The sequence below is a fragment of the Lotus japonicus genome, chromosome 5 (genome assembly GCF_012489685.1).
Source record: "Lotus japonicus ecotype B-129 chromosome 5, LjGifu_v1.2".
Lineage (NCBI taxonomy): Eukaryota > Viridiplantae > Streptophyta > Magnoliopsida > Fabales > Fabaceae > Lotus > Lotus japonicus.
In genome coordinates, this window is record NC_080045.1 from 43,223,345 (window position 1) to 43,237,846 (window position 14,502).

The following is a 14,502-nucleotide window of genomic DNA, read 5'->3' on the forward strand; positions in this document are numbered from 1 at the left end:
AACTAACTAGTCAGCCACAACTCAAGAATACTCAATTTTCTTTTCCTTACTGTTGCTCTTATCACTACTAAAGGAATCAAGGAAGTAAAACAATCATTTTTGTGTTGTATTTTCGATCTATTTGTATGAGATACAGATGGGTTGAAAATGAATGATAGTGTTTGTACCGCATATAAATAGTAGCGTGCAATCAACACCACTTTCAATAAAGAAGAGAACCTTCAATTCATCATGTTGCGTTCATGAGCTTGAAAAGGATGTATTTTTTCAATTTCTTGCGTTTTCAATACAAAAGAAAAAGCTACATAGTACTAACATTTTTTTGAATATACTCTGAGTGTACGTAAGTAAATACTTAATTTCTTTAGTTGATCTAATCTCTAAAAGAAGTGTTATCCACACACAAAAAGAAGAAATAAAAACAATTAAAGAAAGAAACAACACTATTAACATGTAATTGAAATCGTACTTTAATGGTATAAGATTAAATAAATTTATTTGAATTATTTTAACTTTTTTAATCATAAATAATTTTTTTATTAATGTTTTCAAAAGTAAATTTCACAGATATTAATTAATTTTATGTAAATTGATTAGAAATTGATTTTTGTAGTTTCTGACAAAAAAAATTATTTTTGTAGTTATTATTATTTTAATTTTTTTGATAATAATTTTGTAGTTGTTATTTTATCATAATATTCATATTCGATATTGTCACTAACCGATTTCAATACTTATTACAATATTACTATTAAACATAATAGCTTTTTAGCATTGTCAATATTTAATAATTTAAAGTGTCATTTAGTTATTTTTCATTAATAAATTTTCTGAATCATTTTTATTTTTTAACATTTTAATCATATATTAGTAGTTTGACATTTGAGAATTAAAGATTATTATTAGTAAAAAATAATAATAATAAATTTTATTGTACGTTTCAGTATAAATATCATCTTGCTAAAATCAACTCAGTATTATAGCAAAAGATATTGATTATCAAAATTACAATTTTTAGGCGTACGATGGCAAAAGCTTCGTTGTTGTTTCTTGGTTTTGCAATTTTATTTCTCGTAGCATCTGGTCAAAGTATTCCTCTTTATTTCTCTATACAATTAGCTAAGTAGCAAAGTATTCCTCTTTATTTCTCTTAACAAGGTGAAAATTAATTTCGCAGGTTTGGATGCACAAGATGATGCATGTGAGAGGTGCACTTTTGTTGAAGACTGTCATCATCGTCTTTTTTGCCGTGGAAACCCCCATTGTAGATTCGATTGCCTTCAAAATGGATGTTGTGGTTGTGATTGCAGTCCACCCCACTAAATATGTTGAATTGAGGCTTTTTGTGGTTAAAAGTTACAATTTAATTGCCTCTAGAACTATCTATTGTAATAACTAATAAGAGCTTGAAATCTTGAGATGAATATAACATATGTCTTCCTCAACAACGTTCTCGTCTAAATATTTGAGTTTTATTTTGCTTTTTTTGTGTTGATTTATATTGTTGTTTTTCCTCATCAATATGAGGGGTAGATATCCTCTAAAGTGAGTGATCTCACAATGTTGTTTATTCCGAATTGGTTATGTCTCCGAGGGTTCACTCAGGTGGTAATAGTTAAGGGACATAAGGGTGGGGTTGAAAGAAGGGTAAATGGTCCAGGGTTCGAACCTTGAGATGAGTAATTTACTAATATTTCTAACAACTAACCTTTACCTAAAAAAAAGTCCTAATTGATTATAATATATTCATCTCTCATGCTTCCATAGGTTAATTTCAAAATATATAATAGATAAACAAATATATCCAAAAATATTTTTCAATTAATACGATGCATTGTAATTAATATTAATATTAAATGTAGTACAATAACATTAAAATATATAAAATACATTTTCTGAACTATTTTTTTTTTGACAACCTGAACTATTGTTTCTTTTTCATTCTAACATTTTTAATCTTCCCCCTCAATTTATGATGGATAAAAAGTACTGTTGATAAAAATGGAGTGTTGTAATTTTAATTATTATAATTCATAAAACTGTTTTATATAAAAATATTATTTAGTTTCATTTTTATATTATTTAACTTTTTTTCTCCCAATTCATGATTTTTTTAGGGTCTCAATTCATGATTGATAATTAACTTTCTAACTAATTTTCATTAATACCTAATAATTATTTTTCTATGAAAGTTAAAGTAGATTCTTTTTAGTTAATTATCAATAACTTATTACTATTTTGATTATCCTTATATTTCTGAAATAACAAGGCACACTTTATTGATAATCAAAACACATGGAAACATAGCTTTCCCATGTAGGCAAAACATCCAGAAAACCAAACTCATTCACATTTTCAATCAATCTAGCCCACGACCCCACCCTTTTTCAAAAACAAAACCAGCACCCTTTATAAACTTAACCAACCACAAGGATTCGAAGAAACCTTGGCCAACGCCTAATCCAAATTTAATTCAACACCGTCACATGCCAGTAGTATAAAATCCAGCAGGCAAACTAGTACATAAACAAAATCAACCATGACAGATAACATAAAACACTCTACACACATAAAACCTGCTCCATATTAAGTCAGCACCAAACTCAAAATTCACTCTCCATTTCACTACGAATTCTCTGGTGCCCCAGTTAGAGACATGATTCCTTGATTATTGCATGATATCATGACAGCATAATTCTAGAGACATGATTCCTTGACTATTGCATAGTATCATGACAGCACATAAATAGCATTTGACTGTCATTATAGCTAATCATATTTGTTTCTAAACTTAGCATATAGTCAACATGATTAGCATGATTATAGGACTGTGCCTCTCACACATTGATGTATATATATATATACTGTGCTCAACATATGACATACACTGAAATACAAATACTAGTTTTCTATCTTGGTATCAGAGCTCTTAAGCTGAAAAGCTCTTGATCCACCACAAAAACATGGCATCCGCTGCCAACTCCAACAAAAATGATCTACCATCATCTGTATCTGTCAAGCTGGACAGAAGCAATTATCCCCTATGGAAATCTCTGGTTCTACCAGTGGTTAGAGGATGCAAACTCGATGGGTACATGTTGGGAACGAAAAAGTGTCCTGAAGAATTCATTACCTCTTCAGACAAAAGCAAGAGCAACAACCCTGCCTTTGAAGAATGGCACGCCAATGATCAGCGTCTCCTTGGGTGGATGCTCAACTCAATGGCTACTGAGATTGCAACACAGCTGCTGCATTGTGAGACCTCCAAACAACTTTGGGATGAGGCTCAAAGTCTGGCTGGAGCACACACAAGGTCTCAAGTCATCTATCTCAAGTCTGAATTTCACAGCACCCGGAAAAGGGAAATGAAAATGGAAGACTATCTAATCAAAATGAAGAACCTTGCTGACAAACTCAATCTTGCAGGCAATCCAATTTCAACCTCAGATCTGATCATTCAAACTCTGAATGGTTTGGATTCTGAATACAATCCTGTGGTAGTCAAATTGTCCGATGATACCACACTCAGCTGGGTGGATTTACAAGCTCAATTGCTAACTTTTGAAAGTAGAATTGAGCAACTGAATAACCTTTCCAATCTGACTCTTGATGCAACAGCAAATGTTGCAAACAAATCTGACCACCGAGACAACAGGTTCAATTCCAACAACAATTGGAGAGGTTCCAACTCCAGAGGTTGGAGAGGAGGCAGAGGAAGAGGCAAGTCATTCAAGTCACCATGTCAAGTCTGTGGGAAGAGTAATCACACTGCAATAAATTGCTTTCACAGGTTCGACAAAAACTACTCAAGATCCAATTATTCAGCAGATAGTGACAAGCAAGGATCTCACAGTGCCTTCCTAGCCTCTCAGAACTCAGTTGAAGATTATGACTGGTACTTTGATAGCGGTGCAAGCAATCATGTGACACGTCAAACTGACAAGTTCCAAGACTTGACTGAGCACCATGGTAAGAATTCTCTAGTTGTTGGTAATGGTGAGAAACTAGAAATTGTGGCCACAGGTTCTTCAAAACTTAAGTCACTCAATTTACATGATGTCCTATATGTACCTAACATCACCAAAAATCTATTAAGTGTTTCTAAATTGGCTGCTGACAACAACATACTTGTTGAGTTTGATGAAAAATGTTGCTTTGTGAAGGACAAGCTGACAGGGAAGGTAATGCTAAAAGGGCTGCTTAAGGATGGATTATACCAGCTTTCAGGAAACCCAAGTGCTTATATATCTGTCAAGGAGAGCTGGCACAAGAGACTTGGTCACCCTAATAATAAAGTCTTAGACAAAGTCTTGAAAAGTTGTAGTGTCAAGGTACCATCTAGTGATGATTTCAGTTTTTGTGAGGCATGCCAATATGGCAAAATGCACCTCTTACCTTTTAAGTCTTCTTCTTCCCATGCTCAGGAACCACTTGAGTTGGTCCACACTGATGTATGGGGTCCTGCACCAATTGTGTCATCCTCTGGTTTTAAATATTATGTGCATTTTATTGATGATTTCAGTAGGTTCACCTGGATTTACCCCTTGAAACAAAAGTCTGAAACTGTGCAAGCGTTCACTCAATTTAAAAACTTAACTGAAAATCAGTTCAGTAAAAGAATCAAAATAATTCAGTGTGATGGTGGTGGTGAATACAAACCTGTGCAAAAGCTTGCAATAGCTGCTGGTATACAATTCAGAATGTCATGTCCTTATACCTCTCAACAAAATGGAAAAGCTGAGAGGAAACACAGACATATAGCTGAACTTGGCTTAACCTTACTTGCACAAGCTCAAATGCCTTTACACTATTGGTGGGAAGCTTTCTCTACTGTAGTATACCTCATAAACAGATTGCCATCTCAAGTTACTCAAAATGAGAGTCCCTATTCACTCATGTTTCATAAAGAACCTGATTATAAGTGGTTAAAACCTTTTGGCTGTGCGTGCTACCCTTGCCTCAAACCTTATAACCAACACAAGCTACAATTCCACACAACCAGGTGTGTGTTCTTGGGATATAGCAACTCCCACAAAGGGTACAAGTGTCTCAATTCTCATGGCAGGACCTTCATATCAAGACATGTCATCTTCAATGAAGATCACTTTCCATTCCATGAGGGGTTTCTCAATACAAGAAGTCCTCTAAAAACAACAATTAACAATTCATCTACTTCTTTTCCTTTGTGCACTGCAGATAACTCCAGCAATGATGTATTCATACCAAACACTGAAGCACAAAATGCAGCTGGGATAAGCGAAGAAGACCCTCAAGATGTTACCAGTGACACAGAACAAGCTGACAATGGTTCTACAGAAGGTGACACCACTCATGAAGAGACACCAAACACAGCTCAGCAGCAAAATATGGGTGAATCAAGCATGAACAGAGATGCAGGCAATACAATACACACAAGGAGTAAGTCAGGCATTCACAAGCCAAAGCTACCTTACATTGGACTCACGGAGACCTACAAAGACACAATGGAACCTGCAAATGTCAAGGAAGCTCTCACAAGCCCTTTATGGAAAGAAGCAATGCAAAAGGAGTTTCAAGCCCTCATGTTCAACAAAACGTGGATCCTAGTGCCTTACCAAGATCAAGAAAACATAGTTGACTCGAAATGGGTCTTCAAGACCAAATACAAGTCAGATGGTTCCATAGAAAGGAGGAAAGCTAGACTAGTTGCAAAGGGGTTTCAACAAACAGCTGGAATAGATTATGAAGAAACATTCAGCCCTGTAGTCAAAGCTAGCACAGTCAGGATTATCCTCTCCATTGCAGTACACCTCAATTGGGAAGTCAGGCAACTAGACATCAACAATGCATTCCTAAATGGATACCTCAAAGAAACAGTATTCATGCATCAACCAGAAGGATTTGTTGATCCTACCAAGCCTAATCACATATGCAAACTGTCTAAAGCAATTTATGGACTGAAGCAGGCACCAAGAGCTTGGTTTGATAGTCTCAAAACTGCATTGTTAAATTGGGGCTTTCAAAACACAAAAAGTGACTCTTCTCTTTTCCTTCTAAAAGGTAAAGATCATATCACATTTCTCCTTATATATGTGGATGACATAATAGTCACCGGCAGTAACAACAAGTTCCTTCAAGCTTTCATCAAACAACTTAATGATGTCTTCTCTCTCAAAGATTTGGGTCATTTACACTACTTTCTGGGTATAGAAGTACGAAGAGATGCTAGTGGAATGTACCTCAAACAATCCAAATACATCAGTGACTTGTTAAAGAAGTTTAAGATGGAAAATGCCTCACCATGTCCAACACCGATGATAACAGGAAGGCAATTCACAGTTGAGGGGGAGAAATTGAAAGATCCAACTGTGTTCAGACAAGCCATAGGAGGGCTACAATATTTAACTCACACAAGACCTGACATAGCCTTTTCGGTTAATAAACTCAGTCAATACATGAGTTCACCTACCATTGACCATTGGCAAGGCATAAAAAGAATCTTGAGATATCTCCAAGGCACCGTCAATTATTGCTTGCACATCAAACCATCCACTGACTTGGATATAACAGGTTTTTCTGATGCAGACTGGGCTACTAGTGTTGATGACAGGAAATCCATGGCTGGTCAATGTGTGTTCCTTGGTGAAACACTTGTCTCTTAGTCCTCAAGAAAACAAAAGGTAGTATCAAGATCAAGTACAGAATCAGAGTACAGAGCTCTAGCTGACTTAGCTGCTGAGATAGCATGGATTCGCTCACTACTTACTGAACTTAAACTCCCTATGCCAAGGAAGCCCATACTATGGTGTGACAACTTGAGTGCAAAGGCACTAGCCTCTAATCCAGTACTGCATGCTCGCTCTAAGCATATTGAAATTGATGTTCATTATATTAGAGACCAAGTACTACAAAACGAGGTTGTTGTGGCTTATGTCCCTACAACAGATCAAATTGCAGATTGTCTCACCAAGCCATTAAGCCACACACGTTTCAGTCAACTTAGAGACAAACTTGGTGTGATTCACTCACCACCAGTTTGAAGGGGGGAGTTAGAGACATGATTCCTTGATTATTGCATGATATCATGACAGCATAATTCTAGAGACATGATTCCTTGACTATTGCATAGTATCATGACAGCACATAAATAGCATTTGACTGTCATTATAGCTAATCATATTTGTTTCTAAACTTAGCATATAGTCAACATGATTAGCATGATTATAGGACCGTGCCTCTCACACATTGATGTATATATATATATACTGTGCTCAACATATGACATACACTGAAATACAAATACTAGTTTTCTATCTGCCCCAACTTTTTTTTTCCTGGTATGGTACTTGAGTGATGTGGGCCACTCAAATAACTTCATCTGTAATATTATTGTTATCAATATTAATAAGAAATAAAACTTAATTTAATAATACAAAAGTCAGGGACATAAGGGTTGGGTGGGATGATGAGTGAAGAGTCCAGGGTTCGAACTTTAAAGAGGACTAATTTACTAACTTTACTAAAAACTAACATTTGCCTATAAAAAAATTATACAAAAGCCCCTGAAACTTATGATATAAAATTTTATCCCTATAAAACATTTGGGTTTTCTATCTCTTCCCTAAACATGCATCTGAAACCTGCAGAACCCACCCTTTCGATTCCATATCTCCTTCTTCCATTCCCAAACTGCAAAATTAACATCAATTCTCGCCTCCACAACCCTACCTCGCATTCGCAGTCACACCCAACCCTTACCGACCAACTCATCATATTTATCATGCTTCAACTAGCTTCCCCCGTCGCTCTCCGGCGAGATCCCACGCTACGATTTCTTGTGAGAGGTTCGTTCATGAAAAAAATCACTTTTATTCCTCAGACTTTATCCGCCTGATTCGTTTCCCTATGTTGTGAATACAACGGCGATCGTGCGGAAGCATGAGTAGTCTAACGTGGTTGATGTCTCGGCGTTGCATCTCCATGCCTAGAAGGCAGCTATTGCATATGCTCCATCTTTCTTTGTGTCTGTTTCCTACCTATTCTAGTTCTGAAGGGTGGATTTTAGGGTTTTAATGTTGAAGGGGCTTTTGGGTTTTAATAGAACTGGTTTATGGAATTTTAGTGTGAAGGGTTTCTCAATTCTATTTTGTTTTAGGGTTGGAAGAAAGAAGAAGATTCAGAAATTGAAAACTGGAGTGAGACTAGTGTGTTGTGGGTTATGAGAATGAGTTCTGGAGAATATGAAGATGAACAACACTTAGTGATTGAAATAAAAAGAAGCACGTCATTACAAAATAAAACTAAGGTCTTTACATAATTAATAAAAGATTAAGGATATATTAGAACACAGAATAAATTTCTCTTATGTGTCTTCATATTATTAGTACAAATCACTTATGTATATACACTCATTTAGAATTTTGGGTACCAGAGCACGCACCCCATTTCACTCTCCCTCCATAGAGATATTAGCCCACCAGCAGTTCCCACAGCTGGTACAAACTCAAAATTCATCTTCATGGACCTAGCCCAACTTGCAATTGTCTTCTCTCTTGACCCATCCAGCTTTGATTATTGAACCAGAAAACACTGGGTTTTAGTGTGGATATCGCTTTCTGAATCACTCGCCGCTTGGTTGATCTTCCTAATCCCCGCACATTCCAACAAATTCACGGCCCACTCGTATCCACAACACCGAAACGATCACTACGTCAAATGCGTTTTGATTTTGCTTTCAACTCGGGCGTTAATTTCATTATTTCTTCTTTCAGCCCCCTGCCCCTTCCTTATTCACGCTCTGAATTTTGCACACAGATCTTCTCTTGGCCTGACCCGCAAGCTGCTTCTGTGTTTGCCTCGGACCTGTTCTGGATACCACAAGTCTCACTAATGCGCGTTACATTCTCCACCTCCTCATTTTGGGCTAAAAGTTTTAATGTGGGTCCCACATGTTTCTTCCTTGCCAGTGCTTTTATGTCTCGTAAAGACCTTACTTTCCTTGAAAAGTAATTTTTGAAAAACCATCTTAGCCTTGACAATTGTTCCACACCTGTGTTAACTGTACTTCCAAGCACCTCATTTGACACTTTTTTTTTGTTGTCCAAACATTGTTGGGCCAATCCATTTCCCCTTGCAAATGTTGTTCTAAATCAAGGTCTAACATGGAGTAGAGTCCTTAATCCAAAACCCTACCAGACATAGAAAGGAGAAATAATAGTATCATGTAATAATGAATGTACCTTATTTATAATGAGTGACCTTCCCTTTTATAGTGGGTGGTTAAACCTTAATGCTAGCCTAATTGGGCTATTGGGCCTCATAAATCCTCGGCCTAAGAGTCTTAACAAGAGGCAAATCGCCCTATCCTACCTAAATATGCAGTTGGTCGCTCTAGGAAATTCACGCCAAGCTCTAACTCTGGGCCAGTCTTATCATGGGCCTGGTCAGATACTTCCCAGACACGACTTCATCGTCTGGCGGATGATCTCTTCAGACGTGGGCATTTCTTTTGGATCACACGCTTACCACTACGCCAAAACCAATTGGTGTTAGTGAGGGCACAACGTTCTTTCCTTATAACGTAGCAGCCAGCACCTCGTTTTGAACGCTACCCGCATGCAGGATGCTGGCCCACCGGCCCAACAATCCCCCTAGCACCTGCTAGCCTTCCCAGCTGCACATTATGCCTTATGTGGGATTCCAACATGGGACCTGCTCTGATACCACCTTTTGTGGACTGGGCGAGACCCCCGGGTCCCTCGCCCAAGGGCGCTGGCTTAAGGCGGGAATTACATTAGGGACTTGGGCCCTTGTCCCGAAGGCCCAACTGGCCCATTAGGATGATTTAGAGGCGCTAGGCCCAGCTCCCCAAACTATAAATAGGGGAGGGATACCAATTGTAAGGGACTCTTAGCTCATTTATGCAATAACAAGCTTGAAATTCAGTTACTTTCTCTCTCTAAGCGGTTACGCTTTAAACTCTCTCTAGATTCTCTCATCCTGTTCCTTGCACCTTAGGTACTATACTTCATCTCTATGTTCATGATGGAACATTTGGCGCCGTCTGTGGGGAACGGTAAATTTCGATTCTCGGACTACGTGGAACATAGTTTAGTCGAGCGAAGTTCGTTTTTTCGTGCGATTCTCTTCGGTTTTCGATTTCTGAGTCAAATTCTTGATTTGCTGGTGACACTTGATGGAAGCACAACGTCGACAAGGCGAACGAAGGATGAGATACACGCGCAATCCTTGTCAAGCATATAGAGGGCGACGTGAGGAGGAGGCGGAATTTTCAGTCTCCTTGCTGAAATCCTCAGAAGGAAAACCGCCATCACCTTGGTCGTTGGACACTCTCGGAGATTGGAGGTGGCTGATTCGCGACATAAGTCGTGGTTTGGAGCAGCAGGACGCGGAGGCTCGGGAAGTGAATACAACGGCGAAAGCTTCGGATGTTGCAAAGTGAAAGCTATTGGAAATCCCCGAAGGAGTGGACAAACTCGTCTCTAAAAGGAAATCTGACATGCCTGGACAAACTATCTACGTCAGAAATTCTCCGAGAGCCGTTAACAACGCGAATAAGCGGCGAGTCGAGGGGTGAGTGGTGCGTTTATCACCAGGCCATGGGCCACGTCACAGAGGAGTGCCGCACGTTACAGCGTGAGGTCAGGAAACTGATAGCGGTAGGAAGGCCTACTAGAGTGCAGGGCGGTAGAGCTCCAATACCCAAAGGAGTGCACACAATCGCTTGAGGGTTTGGAGGAGGAGAAATCACCAGTGCAGCTAGAAAGCGGTATGCTAGGGCGGTGAACACGGTAACAGAAGTTCCTTTTGGTTTTTCACATCCAGACATTACCTTCTCGTCCGGTGACTTTATTGTAATAAAGCCACATCTGGACGATCTGATCGTAATCCTCCTTCGCGTCAACCAACTTAATGTACAACGAGTGCTTTTGGATCAATGGAGTTCGGCGGACATCATTTACGGCGGGGTATTTGATCGGCTCGGTTTAAATGAGGCAGATCTCACTCCTTATGCAGGGACTCTGGTGGGGTTTGCGGGCGAGCAAGTGTGGGTGAGAGGTGTCCTTGACCTTGACACCACATTCGGCCAGCGAGGGGACGCTAGGACGCTAAGAGTGAAATACTTGATCCTAGGAGCGGAGGGATCGTACAACATAATAATTGGCAGGAACACCTTGAACCGGCTGTGCGCTGTGATTTCGACGACACACTTGGCGGTTAAATATCCTTTGCCGAATGGACAAATTGGGAGAGTGGCTGTGGACCAAAAAACGGCGAGGGAGTGCTACTGCAACGCGGTAGATCGGTACGGGAAAAGGAACGCCTCGGTGGGACACCGATGTAACGAGGTCGATGCGCAGGAAGACATCATAAAAACAAAAGAAGAAGAAGAGGATAAGAAACTAACCGGAAAAGGACTGAGAAAGGAGGAGCAAGAGGGGCTGGAGCTTTAAGTTCGCAAGGTCAGCAAGGGGAGCCGGAGCGTGTGAGAGTCAGGAATGAATATGGCAACAATTGATGGGAAAAGGCGAAAAATGGAAGGGGGAAGAATTTAAAGACCAGGGAGAGTAGCGGTTGGAGAATCGTGTCCTGACATGGCAAGATAAAATGATGACTTAAGGGAATGCGACATGAGTTTCGGGAAAAGAAGACAATGCATTAAACGAAGGGTTACAACAGTTAAAGCTAATTGGTTTGAATTCAAATCGTCAGACTCTACTGTGATTCGAAGGGACGTCCCAGAGATAGTGGTTGAGATTCTTTGGATTCGCTGACTCTTGTATCGCCTCAGGGCGCAGCACGTGGCGCAGGCTCGACACATGTCAAAAAGTTTCGGTTCAAGGCACGTGCGCGACTACGGTGGGGCGAACAAATCCAGCCTCATCGCCGCAAGCTCGCTTGTGGACTCAAGTCGCCAGGGAAGCGCGACGAGGCGCTCAAAATTTTAAATTTTTAAAGCTTTAAAATTACTAAGCCATGTTGGCAATTGCTCTTTATTCCCGTGCCTTATGTTTGGCATTGGCCAGCTTCTTATGCCCGTCGCCTTATCTCTTTTGTTTAAAGACACACTTAGCTCTCATGCTTCAAGCTCGGTGTCTTGTGGACTGGTCGAGCCCCCGGGTCCCTCGCCCAGGGGCGCTGGCTTAAGGCTGAAATTACATCAGGGACTTGGGCCCTTGTCCCGAAGGCCCAACTGGCCCATTAGGATGATTTAGAGGCGCTAGGCCCAACTCCCCAAACTATAAATAGGGGAGGGATACCAATTGTAAGGGACTTTTAGATCATTTATTCAATAACAAGCTCGAAATTCAGTTACTTTCTCTCTCTAAGCGGTTACGCTCTAAATTCTCTCTAGATTCTCTTATCTCGTTCCTTGCACCTTAGGTATTATACCTCATCTCTATGTTCATGATGGAACATTTTGGATCACGCGTTTACCACTACGCCAAAATCAATTGGTGTTAGTGAGGGCGCAACGTTATTTCCTTATAGCATGCCAAAACCAATTAGTCTCCCCTTTCGGAGAGTTGTACGATCATTACACCATTGTTGGCACTTACTTCTATTAGTTGCCCATTTACGGCGGGTTGTATGTTTATGACGCCATCTTGGTGACCTATATCATTAAAAGTGACCTATGTGGCGAGCTCCATTGTCGAAGTCGAGATTAGAGCGGTGTAGCCTGGAAGCCTAGTTGTGGGGGAAAACCCTGGGGTATTGGTCGAGATTAGAGCGGTGTAGCTGAAGGGTTATCTCCATAACGAGTCATATGAGGGCGGCATGTTTTCATTGAGACTTGAGACAATGAAGACACACTTTGCCATCATGCTTCGGGCGCGGTGTCTTGTGGACTTGTGGGCTGGGCGGGACCTGGTCATGATAAGACCTACCCAGAGTTGGAGCTTGGCGTGACTATAGGATGGCTCGGCGAGACTTTCCTAGGGTGACAAGTTGTACCTTTAGCTAGGATAGGGCGATTTGCCTCTTGTTAGAACTCTTGGGCCAAGGATTTATGAGGCCCAAGAGCCCAATTAGGCTAGGATTAGGGTTTAGACCACCCCACTGTAAAAGGGAAGGTCATTCATTTTAAATGAGATCTATTCATTATTACATGATACTATTATTTCTCTTTTCTATGTCTGCTAGGGTTTTGGATTAAGGTCTCTACTCTATGTTAGACCTAGATCTAGAACAAATACATTCAAGCTCCCAGCCCAAATACATCCCCACACTCGTGATGTTTTTATCAGCAAATGACAACTTATGCCAGTTATTTCTCATTAAAGGCATTAAAACCTTATCATCATTGCACTAAAGCCACACATTTGATTGCTTAAAATTAGAAATTGAGTTAGAAACGACCACCCCCCTTTTCTCCTCTAATATCTCCTCCACCTCCTCTATTTCAAGCAGTTTCTTAAAACAGCTCAACCCCATTAATTTTTCAATCCCATACCCGGATTCACAAATCCCTGAGCTTTACAGCTAAGGGTTGACCGATCGCTCCTTTCATCGTGCCTCTACTATCATCCATCGTTGCAGCACCATCGTTGATCAATTCTTGTGGTTTTGAGCCCTCATCGTCTTGGGACATCTCCTCAAACTCTGGGTCAGATGACTCCACCCTTGACTTCTCTTGTTGCTTCAAACCTGTCCAATCCTCATATGTCGAGAGCTCTATCTCCACAAATACTTGACGAATATCACGATCAAAATTCACTTCCATAGTTTATTGATCGATCAACGAATTGGTTGTATTCATCAAGAAACGAGCATAATCAAGCCGCTTCTTTCTAGAAGTTATACCATCAACACAAACAAATTTTCCCAAAATATTTCCAGTTGCTGCAAAAAAAAACGAGTGTTCCAAGTCCCCAACGGGACCTTCCAGGTCCTCACCAATGTCAAGTGAGAGGCGCCCATCATAAACACCGAGGATCGTTTAATCCATTCAATAAAAATCTTTTAAAGCACTCCGCGCCTCGACGAAAGTGATCTCCATTTCTTCCTTAGACTCAAATTCTAACAAAACTTCACATGCACCCATGGTCTTCAATTTATAATTTGTCAACCCCATCATCCGTAATTCCTCATGCAACATTCCTAAAGTATAAACATTATATGTTATAGCACAGGCACACTGTGGGACCCAATCCTTCTCGTCGTCATCTATAGAGTACATTGTGTTAGTGTTTGGCTCTAGGACCTCGATTTTTGCATGCTCCTCTCCTACTGTCCTCCTAAGACGCCATACTTGTTCACGTACAACATATTGAAAACGTGACTCTTTCATCGGAGGTGACTTGAACTTCCCCCTAGACCATTGAAATCTAGCCTTCTTGACAGCAAGATATCCTCCTTCTAGTTTCAGTCCGTTGAACATTTGAATTGCCCTCCGTGCATCCTGATCAAGTATCATACCGAACAAATCTGAATTTACTCCTTCCCCCCCCTCCCCTTTTGGAACTGGACAAAAACATCTCTCAACCTCCCTGCCTTTGA

The 14,502-nt window shown here is 40.1% G+C and overlaps 1 non-coding gene across 1 annotated transcript; it reads left to right on the top strand.

Annotated features, from left to right (window-relative positions):
- Positions 1–3,433: 3,433 nt before the first annotated feature.
- LOC130721675 (small nucleolar RNA Z247) lies at positions 3,434–3,567 on the top strand. Its single transcript, XR_009013595.1, has one exon. It is a non-coding gene; the product is annotated as a small nucleolar RNA Z247 (small nucleolar RNA).
- The last annotated feature ends 10,935 nt before the right edge of the window (positions 3,568–14,502 follow it).